Source organism: Callospermophilus lateralis, chromosome 11 (assembly GCF_048772815.1).
Source record: "Callospermophilus lateralis isolate mCalLat2 chromosome 11, mCalLat2.hap1, whole genome shotgun sequence".
NCBI classification, from domain to species: domain Eukaryota; kingdom Metazoa; phylum Chordata; class Mammalia; order Rodentia; family Sciuridae; genus Callospermophilus; species Callospermophilus lateralis.
Genome location: NC_135315.1, coordinates 109134787 through 109146316, shown reverse-complemented (window position 1 = coordinate 109146316; position 11530 = coordinate 109134787). Strand labels below are relative to the sequence as shown.

At 39.3% G+C, this 11530-nt stretch overlaps 1 pseudogene; it reads right to left on the bottom strand.

Moving 5' to 3' along the window:
• Positions 1-9781: 9781 nt before the first annotated feature.
• On the bottom strand, positions 9782-10830 carry LOC143410384 (la-related protein 1B pseudogene; annotated as a pseudogene).
• Between the last annotated feature and the right edge of the window lie 700 nt (positions 10831-11530).

Genomic DNA, 11530 nt, shown 5'->3' with positions numbered 1-11530 from the left:
CACCACAATTCATTTAGGAACCCTCCCACATGGGCCAAGTCTTTTCATATTTTTCCTACTAAGCAACCATTCTAAAAACATGGCTGAATTTGTCCATACTTACAGAAGTCCAGGATTGTTTCAAATGGAAGTACCCATACCCCTCATTTGCCTAATTTCATGATGGGCTAGATACCATTCTGAGATCCAGGGAAGTTGAAATGAGCCCAGAGTTAATAGTACCCTTCAACTAAAAATAGAGGCCTCCAGCTTGCCAATGGTAGGAATTTTCTTTTTTTAGTAAATTGAGCTAGAAGAAACTCAATCATCTAAGTCCTAGCAACTTAAGGGCAAGGACTAATACATTGGTCCTAAAGGGTAACTGTTATAATTTCATGAATGTCTGGAATCTCACATGATGAAAAGGAGAATCTCCACTAAATTTGGTTTTTGTATAATATTAGTTTTGGATGGAGAAGCAATATAACTAATAATTTGAAGCTGTGTGGAGCATCTCAATGAGTGCCTCACTCAGGTGAGGCAATTGCTTTAGCACTGAGTAACAGATACAACCCATTCAAACAAATTTCTAAAGTTCTTCTCCTGAGGCTTTACAAAAAGAGAGCCCTAAGGCAAAAAATTGGTTCTCATGAGTAGAGCAGAGCAATAGCAAATAATAAAATCTCTGGACAGAGTTTTTTAAAGGACCAAAGCTAGGACAATAAATTTCTTCTATTGTTCATCCTGCTTGAATATCTATGTATCCAGCCAGGGTTCTTCTCTGAAAACCTTACCTTCCACAGTGATTTCTGAGTCTCACAGTGATTCTCATGAGTCTCTGCATGAAGCCCATCGATGGACATTTCAGAGGGCTTGGAGCTGGTAGCATAAATCCACCATCATCTTGACATAAATCCACCATCATCTTCTCTGTAAGTGGCTGAATTTCATGAGAAATAATTGAACAAATGAACATAATAAGTCTTTCCTATCCACAAGGCAAGCAGCTGTTCATTCATTAATTCACAGTGATGAGCAATGGGAATATTTTCATTTGACAGACACCTCCACTGTTGCATGCTTTTTTCTTCTTCCTAGGATACACATGAAGAGGAACATATCAATGGTGAAATAGTAGCCTTCAGCAAAGAACCTCACTACAATACAGGCAATTAACAGTGGAACAAATGCTTTTCCCTCCATATTCTCAGGCAATGAGAGACAAAACAATAAATCAAAATACACATCCCCAAAAACACACACACACACACACAAACACACACACATAGACACACATCCCTTAAAAGGGCCTGTGTCCATCCACAGTGTCAACTTACTGGTGTGTTAAACTACATTCACCTGTAATAGCCTCTATATACTCAGCTCTAGTGTCCTTGGGAAAACTCACCAGAATTTTCAGGACCATGTCATGGTCCTGTACCTTCATTGTCAGGAAAGCCCCATCCTTAGTGCTTTCATTACATTGGGCCAACCATAGATCAGTAAATACCAAGAAAGTGGGACTCTTCACTGGGTGAGGCCAAACAACTGAGCAGACTGAGACTGTATCTGCCTCTGGGTGCCTAGATTCCTTTATTCTTTGTTAAGAGAGTTCCATCACCAAGGAAGTGAGGTGAGGTCACTCAAATGAAGAAAGTGAGATGAGGTCACTTCCTTGGCAACCACTTTCTCCTACCAGGTGTTTCCAAGAGCCCCATGAGGAGGAGGCTGCACCTATCTTCCTCTGACTTTCTCAAAAGTTGACAGAGTCAAGCAAACATACCGAAGGTCAGCAGTCTAGACAGGCCTAGTTCTGTTCATCTTATTTGGATTGAGAAGACCAAGCTTGATTCAGATTCATCCCTTCATTCTGGCTATGTTACTTATCCTGGAAGATGTTTTCTCAGGGCCTACATAGCACATAGCTGCCTTCATATTTCCTCAGGATCAGTCTGGCATCTACCTTTGAGACGCTCAGTGGGCCATGATCACCTATACACCTCTACTACCATACCAACTCTATATATGCTTTCCTGTGAAATTTAATTGAGGTAATTTAATAAGCTTAGGGTTACTATGTGTTTTGTTTTGGGTGAGAAGTCATTGTAGAGGAAGAATAGCCGTATTGGAAAACATGAATATTCAGAAGATAGTGTCAGTAAAAAAGTGGAACCAAAACAAAACTGCATAGGATCTAAATCATTGAAGGGCATCATTATATAGGGAATTTGGGTACATATTTTTGAATTCTAGGACGTACTGATGCATGCTATAAGTCAATTAATGATGATGCAGAAAGATTACCATTGGTAATTCAATGTCTATGTCAACATTCACTGAAATGGGCACAGTATGTAGGTTGATTAGGGAGAAGGGGTTCAGGTCTAATATTTAATTATCTTTTGCAATAAGTTTTGAGTTATATAGTGAATGTGAATGGCAGCCCTCATGAGTACTCATAAGAAGGTACATTGGAATATATGTATAAAATCTAATACAAATATATTAGATTTTCTGAAACAAAAAATGTATTATATATGTTATATGATTATTAGTATTTTTAGATGGGGAATGGCAGAATGTGAAATATAAAGAAGACACAAAATCCACAGGCACCATTACCATTGAATTCTCAATGGTTTATTCAAAAACACATGGGAGTTCATAAGAATTCTGGATTTTTCCACAAATTTGAATTTGGTATCAGAATAAGTTCAGAATTCAAATTGAATTCTTTGTCAGGACTTTATTGATTTGAAATGAATATGTATATCAGATAACATGTAATTTTTCACCATACCTTTTAAAACATTTTAGTGTTTTTGATAGGGAAAGACATAGGGTGTGTTCTATGTATACCGATTTTGACCTAATTGATGCATGAAGATATCTTAGTAAGAATACATAATATATTTCATGCAAATTTAAAAAGAAAAATTAAACTTATATTTTAAATACACATGGAATCTGATATTCACATGTAGGCACAGATTCCAAAGAGCTGTTAATCTTTCGAAATATTAGGTTTAGTATTGCCTAATGAGTTTTTTGGGGGAATTGCTGAGAGATTTTATACGTTTATCAAAAGTTATGTATGATTAACAGAATGTTCATGAGTAGGACAACAAACAACAAATGAATAGGACAACTTATATGAATATTCCTAAACAGGAATTAGTGTACAGGCAATCATAAGATTACACATTTTTTAACATGGGCTCAGTGGACATATCTAATGTTGAATATGAAATAATTTAAAGCCCAATGTGGAAAAGATAAGTAAAGTATACATCAAAAGCCCATATAATCTTATAAGAATATAGATTAGTGCATAAACTAGGTATAGTGACAGCAGTAAAATTAGGGTTACTATTTGATATTGAATGGGTTATGTGTGAGTAGGAGAAAATGATTGTGTATTCCAGGAAATGTGAATATTACTATTATTGTACTTGTGAACATATGCATTAGAGTCCACGTACATGCACATTTTCATTGCTCTTCTGAGTACACTGTTACTCATATATCCAAAATCTCATAATTTGTGGACTGTACATACATGAAACATGGGTCTATCCTAAAATAACATCAGTATATGTCATGGGTAATTTAATTGATAGCATTGAAACTACACATAACTATTCTTATTAGGGCATATGCTTTCATGCATATACTGATTTACTGATGGAGGTCTGGTTAGGTTGCATTTCTATTTCAGTCCAAATTTATGATGAAGGTTGTGGTAAAGAATTGGTACCAACCAACATGAAAATATATATGTACAGGGTAATACTTGTTCTGATTCAGGGTTCATTGTGAGGAGAGGAAAGGTAGTGTGCATTTTTTACCCTTGAGGATACATGAATAAGAAGTACAATGAATGTGTCACTAGTTTGGAAAGACTTACTAATCAGAATGGAAAAAACAAAAGTCAAATTCTTAAAGCCTCATATGGTCTAACTGTATTTTTTTGTACAGAAGGTTCAGTTGTACCAATAATATCAGGAATTGTGGACAATAGTTAGGAGGGCTTGGGTTAGGGTTAATGATTGACTATGTCAATGATAAAATATGAAAATGTAGGAAATGATTTTACCAGCATGTGTTCCACAAGTCTTCTTGGTCTTGAAAGATCTTTTTCAAGCTACTTCAATTACTCATTCAGCATTCACTAGGCAACTGCCATGTGCTAGGCATCCTGCAGGATTAGATGCTGAGGGACTCAGAGTCCACAGGGGAAAGCATGAATTCTCATTCTAATGAGATTTAAAACCCCTTCAGGGACAACTAAAAAGCTCTTCCTAAGTTTTCACCAGATGAGCACAGCCAGTGAGTACTCTGCACACCTGACACCTTTTGGTGATTGGCCAATCTTGAGTCCCACTACACTTGCTAAACTGGCCTGTTTGGATGACTGACTTCTACAGAGGACAAATCCTCTGTAAGGTGAAAGAGGAGTGCAGTTCATTCCAGGGGGAACTGGTGGCTCATTTCTGCAGCAAGCACTGGTTTTGGTGGGAACATGCCGATGACTGGAGAGAACCTGGCCAGGTCAAGAAAATGCCCAAACCTCCACAAGCACCTCCTCGCAGTGCAGAGTCCCTGGCTGCCTGCCTCAGGACTAATTATGCTGCTGAGTCCTCACCCAGGCCCATTCCCGCAGCTTCTCAGAAATGAATCTTAAAGCTGCTAGACAGTGGGATGCAGATGACACACTGCATTTCTGTTTTCTTCACCACATCCTTCTTGTAATGTGTGGAGCTTTTCCTCGTGGAAAGTTATGATGTTACCTACAGCCTCCCCTTTGCCCCCTGCTCAGACTGGCATTTCTGCTTGTCCTGAGAAAATTTTGGACTTTAACGAAAAACTTTAAAATTAAAGTCTCAAGAGGAGTGGAAAAACTGTTAAAATGAAGAGCTCCAGACTAACAATGCCCAAGCGCCCTTTCTCCCGAGACCTGGGCTCTGGATGGTGCTTACCTCAGCCGGTAGATGCCTCCCTCTCTCCTGGGCACCTGAGGCCTTTGCCAGCCCAAACCACATCCCTCAAGTTTATGAATAATCATCTAGGTCTTCCTGGGCAGGCCACATTTCCTCATGAATAATCATCTAGGACTTCCTGGGCCTGAGAGGCTTCCTCATGAATAACGTAGTTTCTGTCTGCAGTTTTCAGGAGCAGAGGAGGATCTCCGTCTTGTGAATATGCAAAACAGGGGCCAGTGGCAGATAAGGTTCCCCTACCCAGGTGGGCCACCTCACCACCATCAGCCTGTGTATATAAACTCTAGCCTGTGTGTATAAACTCTAGTGCAGGCTCCAGAACCCTCCAGCAGCCAGGCAGTGTCTCCTGCAATTAGGAGTTTTGAGTCTCCACTTCAGTGCTTGAGGGACATGCATGGAGCTCCTGATGCCTCAGGAGCCATGAGCAACCAGGGACCTGCACCCAGTTCAGGGTGCCTGGAGAAGCTTGCCCCCCAGGCCTGCACCTACTGGAACTTCCTGAGGTACTGCCTGCCTGCCAAGTTGAGGTGCTAGGATGAGTGCTGGCTGCTGCATTGGGATCCCAGAGAGAGCCCAGGCCAGAGGGGTTAAGACATGCTAGAGCAACAGGGCCAGGGTCTCCTCACAGTATATCCTGTGTGTCCAAGTACATATTTTTCACCCCTTGGCACTTCCTTCCCTAATCTCCCTTGCACCTCTGCAATGGGATTCCCTGAGACAGTGGAAAAAAGACTGGGCTTCTTGACACCTGGTTTATTTTGTTCCTGAAGTAAAGGGAAAAAAAGATTCAAGCTGCTGACAGCAGGAGTTAGAACATAATGAATAAAACTGCTATTTACAATAAAATTTTCCTTTAATGCAGGTTTTCACAACCTCAGCAATAGGGCCCTCCTTCTACCAAGTCATGGCAATCAAAACTGTCTCCAGATTTAGCCGTATCACTTTCAGTTTAGTACTGCTTATATCCTTTACTTTTTGGAGGTAACTGCTTTTTAAGCTCCAACCACACCCTCCCTGCTATGTTGTTCTGCCTTACCACAGGCACCAAAGCAATGGAGACAACTGACCATGAACTCCTATGACATCATGAGCCAAAACACATCTTTTCTCTTTGTAAGTTGTTTCCTCAGGTATGTGGATTGCAGCAATGGAAAACTAACAGAAGTAGACATGTGGTTTGTAGTGGGAAGGGCAGGCTGGGGTATTTACATGTGTTTATATGAATGTGATTCTGGAGTCCTCACATTTTAAGCATCACTGAGAAGAAAAGAGATGTGAAATTATCCAGATAATGAAAGTTTTGAATGAAGCCTGTGTGTATAAACTGACTTATTTAAAACATTCTCAAGAGAGAAAGGCAAAGATAAAAGATTGTCAATTTGGCTGAGCTTCTGAACTTTGTTTATTCTTTGGTGACTAAAGGAAAGCCAGTCAATATGAAACAGTTTTCAACTAAAAGATAAAAACAAAGCTTCTGCTACTTCTGCTGCACAATGTCACTCTACAAAATATAATTCCACATGTAGTTAGCAATTTATCATGGCCTTCATGCAATCCAGATATGCATATCAATTTCAAGCTCCTTTAAGTTGTCTTTCTTGATTGGCAGAAGGACTTCCATATGAGTCATGTACTTGCAGAAAAGCCTAAGATTTAATAAAGTGGAACAGGAAATTATAGGGACTGTAAGTAACAGGCTGCTACTGCCTGCTTGAGTGCCTAGAGGATACCTCTACCCCTCTGAAGTTAAGGGAAAAAAATTCACTTTTACTCTGGGATACTGTCTTGGGTGAAATTCCTTGTCTTTCTTGGATTATAGTCACACTATACCTATGTCTCCCTCTTTGTTCACATCACATCCTTCCCTTCTTTATAGGTTCCCATTTTCTGCTATATCAAAGATTCCTCTGTCATACACATATAATATTACTTTTGTTGGATTTAGGCCAGACCAAGATAATCCAAAGGGTTTCTTAATTGAAAAATCTCAATGTCTTCATATATGCAAAGATTCTTTTCTCAAAGAAGTTAAAATTTACCATATCAAGGTTTGAGATGAGAAAATATCTTTATAGAATTTACAATTCGGCCTACTATAGTCATCCTCTGGCCTTTTAAAATTCATTTTATGTGCAAAATATATTCAATATGTATTGAATATATCAATCCAGACGTCCCCCAAAATCTCAGCCAGAATCTCACTTCTTTATCATCATCTCTAAATAATAATCTCTGTATCATAAGCTCATATGTCATAATCTCATCATTTAATGCATTTAAATGGGTGACACTCTGGATATGATCCAAACTGAGGTAAAATTCCTTTCCATTTGTGGACCTATGAATCTAGAAACAAATTATTTGCCTTCAAATTATGATAGTAGGACTGATAGAGTATATATATATATATATATATATATATATATATATATATATATATATATATATATATTCCATTTCAAAAGAAATTATATGTAAGAGAGGTTCAGCAGTCTCAAGTTCAAATCTAGCAAGAAAAATTCTGTTTGGTTTTAAGGACTGGAGGGTAATCTATGACTTGCAACTCTCCTTGCTAGACTCAAAGATCGACCCCCAGGCCTCACATTCCATTTATTTTATTCACTCTTCCCCTTGCTCCACCAGCATCTGCCTTCAAGTCCATTCTGCTTTTTTCTTAATGGTTAACACATATTTGCAGCTTAATGGCTCAACATTGTTAATTCTTGCCTAAAGAATTTTGACATCTAAAGGTTTCTAATATATGCCTGAATTCTGTTTCTGTCAGTCCGCAAAAAAAAGGAAGAAAAAAAAAGAAAATCTGTTTTTATCAGTTGTATTTCTGTACTAAACCATTCTCAAAACTCCACTTGTCTGTCTGTATGCATCACAAAGATACACATTATTAGAAAGGACAGTGCTCCACCGAGCTTTCTTTGATATCACCATTTCTATTTTTGGCTTCTGATAAAAATCTTTAAACAGATCCATGATTAAAAAATTTTCAGCATAAAGTTAACCAGCTTGAGTCTTTTTCATGATTTTGTTTTTATAATTTTATTAATAACACAAATGTTTAATGGAATCACCAACTTGAATGACTTAAGTTAACTATCCTGTGGAAAAGTATTTTCCATATTATCCATCTTACCAATGATTGTTCATAAGCTGGTTAAAAATGTCATCTTGGACCAAGATAAATCTAACTTTTACAATCAGCCATTATATTTTTTAAAAACGAGCAAACAGTACAATCAACAAACACATGAAAAAAATGTTCATCATCACTAGCAATTAAAGAACTGCAAATCAAAACCACTCTAAGATTTCATCTCACTCCAGTCAGAATGGCAGCTATTATTCATACAAACAACAATAAGTGTTGGTGAGGATGTGGGAAAAAAGGTACACTCATACACTGCTGGTGGGAATGCAAATTTCTACAGCCAGTATGAAAAGCATTATGAATATTTCCTGGAATACTGGAAATGGAACCACCATTTGAACCTCAGTCTACAACCAAAAGACTTAAATACAGTCTATAACCAAAGACTTAATACAGCATCTTACAGTAATATAGCCACATCAATGTTTATAGCATCATATTTCACAATAGCTAAATTGTGGAACTAATCTAGATTCCCTTCAATAGATGAATGGATAAAAAATGGCATATATACACAATGGAATATTACTCAGAAATAACAGAGAATAAAATCATGGCATTTTCAGGTAAATGGATGGAGTTAAAGAAGATAATGCTAAGTGAAATTAGTCAATCCTAAAAAACCAAATCCCAAATGTTTTCTTTGATATAAGGAAGCTGATTTACAGTGGTATAGGAAGGGGGAGTATTGGAGGAATAGACAAATTCTAGATAGGGCAAAGAGATGGGATGGGAAAGGAGGAGGCATGAGGTAATTAATGATGGTTGAATGTGAAGAATATTATTATCCAAAGTACATATATGAAGACAGAAATTGGTGTGAATATACTATGTATAGAACCAGAAATATGAAAAAGGAGCTCTGTACATGTAATAAGAATTGTAATGCATTCTGCTGTTGTATATAAATAAAAAAACAAAATAAATAAACAATGTCACATTTATTCAACTTTTTAAAACAATTTGCTTGCTGCATTAGAAGTACATGGCTGACCAAGAAATATGAGATGAAAATTTGTTAAAGTGTCCATCATTAATGCTTTTTTGATTAGCAGGACTTATACTGATGTATTAAAAAAACATTTTGAAGAAAAATGAAAAAATACCCTTGTTTATTTCTTCAATTTCTTACCCCTTAAATGTCCACATTAATAAATATTACAGTCCATGTGAAACATCTTAACACATGAGTTATGCAATGTTCACCATGGCAAAGGGAAGATCAAGAGCCAAAGTTCTGTCAAGCTGAGAAAATTTACACAGTCCTCTTTCTCTGCTTTATTGACATGGACACAAGTACATATGCCTGGAAACAAAAGATAGAACCTTGAAGTATTTCCACAGTGATAACAATTAGCTTCCCCCTCAAATAAAAGTAGCCATGCCATCTCAGTCCAGCCACACAGGAAAGGGCAGGCAGCTCCTGGAATGTCAGCAGTGGTCCCCAGCTCTGTCTTGGGTCATGGCACAGGTGGTCATCTCCACTGTCATGCAGCCGAGGGGTCAATAGTGGACACTCTCACACAGAAGGCAGTCTGGTGGCTTCTATCTCTACAGCATGCTTTGTTCCAGTATTTACAATGCATTTCAGTGAGCCACTTGCTCTACTGCACATCCCCATCAGATGACATCCAGGGCATCAGTAGATCATCACCCTGAGTATTTGTCAGCAAAAGGCTTGTCCTTGCACAAACTTTGGACAATTCACCAGCCAAGAGAAGTTTGTCTGTGGCACACTGCTGGGAGGAGGGCTCAGGATTGGCCATTTTCTGGTTCTATCTTTCTCCTCATTTTCTCACTTGCAACTTCTATTTTTGTGCTGTCCTTCAGGGCCTCTAAAATGAGGTTAAAGTTTGTTCTGAGAGCCAATCAGGGAAATAGGCAAGAAACCTTGCTCATCCATCTTTCTCTAACAAAAAAGTCATGTTCCAAGTTTTCTCTACTGAAGTAATATTCAATTCAATGCTTAATATACTCTTTAAGAAATGCTTCTTCCTCAGGATACACCTTACACCCATACTATCATAATAGTAATACATCATACTGGCATTAATTTCTATTTGAAATGGCTGATCTGTCCTTTCATCATGTTGTCGGTAACCAAATGAATAATCAAAGTTCACTCAAGAGTTTCCTCTGCCTCATCTTGTTCCCATTTTGGTCCTCTTCCTCAACTTCTGAAGGAACCTCAGATATTACTCTCCTCACTCCTCACACTGTATACTTTATCCTGATTATCATCTTTTTTTTTTCTCAGTCTTGCCTCCAACTTCCTGTGTCATTTCTCCTGTTATTATGGGAAGACTTGTTTGCTTCAGGTTGACACTGAGAGCTGTTCTGGGATCCAGATCTCTCCTGACTCTCTCGTCTTAGATCATCTAAGTGCAGCAATACCCACTTGTGTTAATTGGCTCTCTTTCCTTCAGTGCTTGACTGGGCCTCATCGTCCCTGACATTTTCAATGGGACCATCTAATTTTGTTTCCCAATTTTCTTAATCTCACTGTTACTCCTCTTTTCAACCTTCTTTTCTTTTTATTTTGTAATTTTGGGCTTCTTATTTCTTTGGCTGATGACACTTTGAGACTGCAAAAAGGTTTTTTTCAATGCTAACTCTCCTGGTGTTGGCCAGTTTGCCATATGGCTGAAATCACTGGCCTCATTGGAATTCGTTGAGTTTTCCTGCTTTTATAACTTCGCCTGCCGGGCAGCGCAGGCTTCGGCTGCCATGTGGAGGCAGGGGACTAGTGCTGGAGAGGCTTTTTAGTTCAGGCCTTCTCCTTTGGCGGCAGCGGCTTCACCCCAGGGTCAGTCAAGGCCGGTGGCTCCCTGTCAACACGGCCCCTGGCCCATGCTAGGGGAAGCAACAGCGGCTACATGGGCATGGCCAGTGGCACACTGTGGCCCAGCACCTGCGCAGGCTCTCCACGCGTTCCCACGCTTGTGGCGGCCCTTGCTGCCTCCTTTCCCTCCCTTTCTGCCAGGGCAATTGCTCCACCAGCAGGCTCACCAAGGCCATCAGAAACTCCCTCTCCACGCGGCCATGAGCAGGTCCTCCCTCCCGAGAGGGAGCGAAGGACACTGGGGGGAGAGTAGACATCCTTCACCCACCAAGGTCTCCCCTGATAGAGGGCACCCAGAGCCAGGGGACTGGGCTGCGCATCTCTGTGGTGGCCAGGATGCTGAGAGTCCGCCTGTGGCTGTAACTGAGGCCAAGGGCATGCCAGATGCCCAGGCCGGGAGTCGAGCAGCTGGACTCTTGGTCCTGTCACCAGAGTGTACTTTTCCAATGATGAATTTTCTTCTTTTAATGTTCTTCACAATTTGGACAGGCTTAGATCTTCCCCAATTATCAAGTGTTTTTGTTGTTGTTGTTGTTGTTTTGTTTT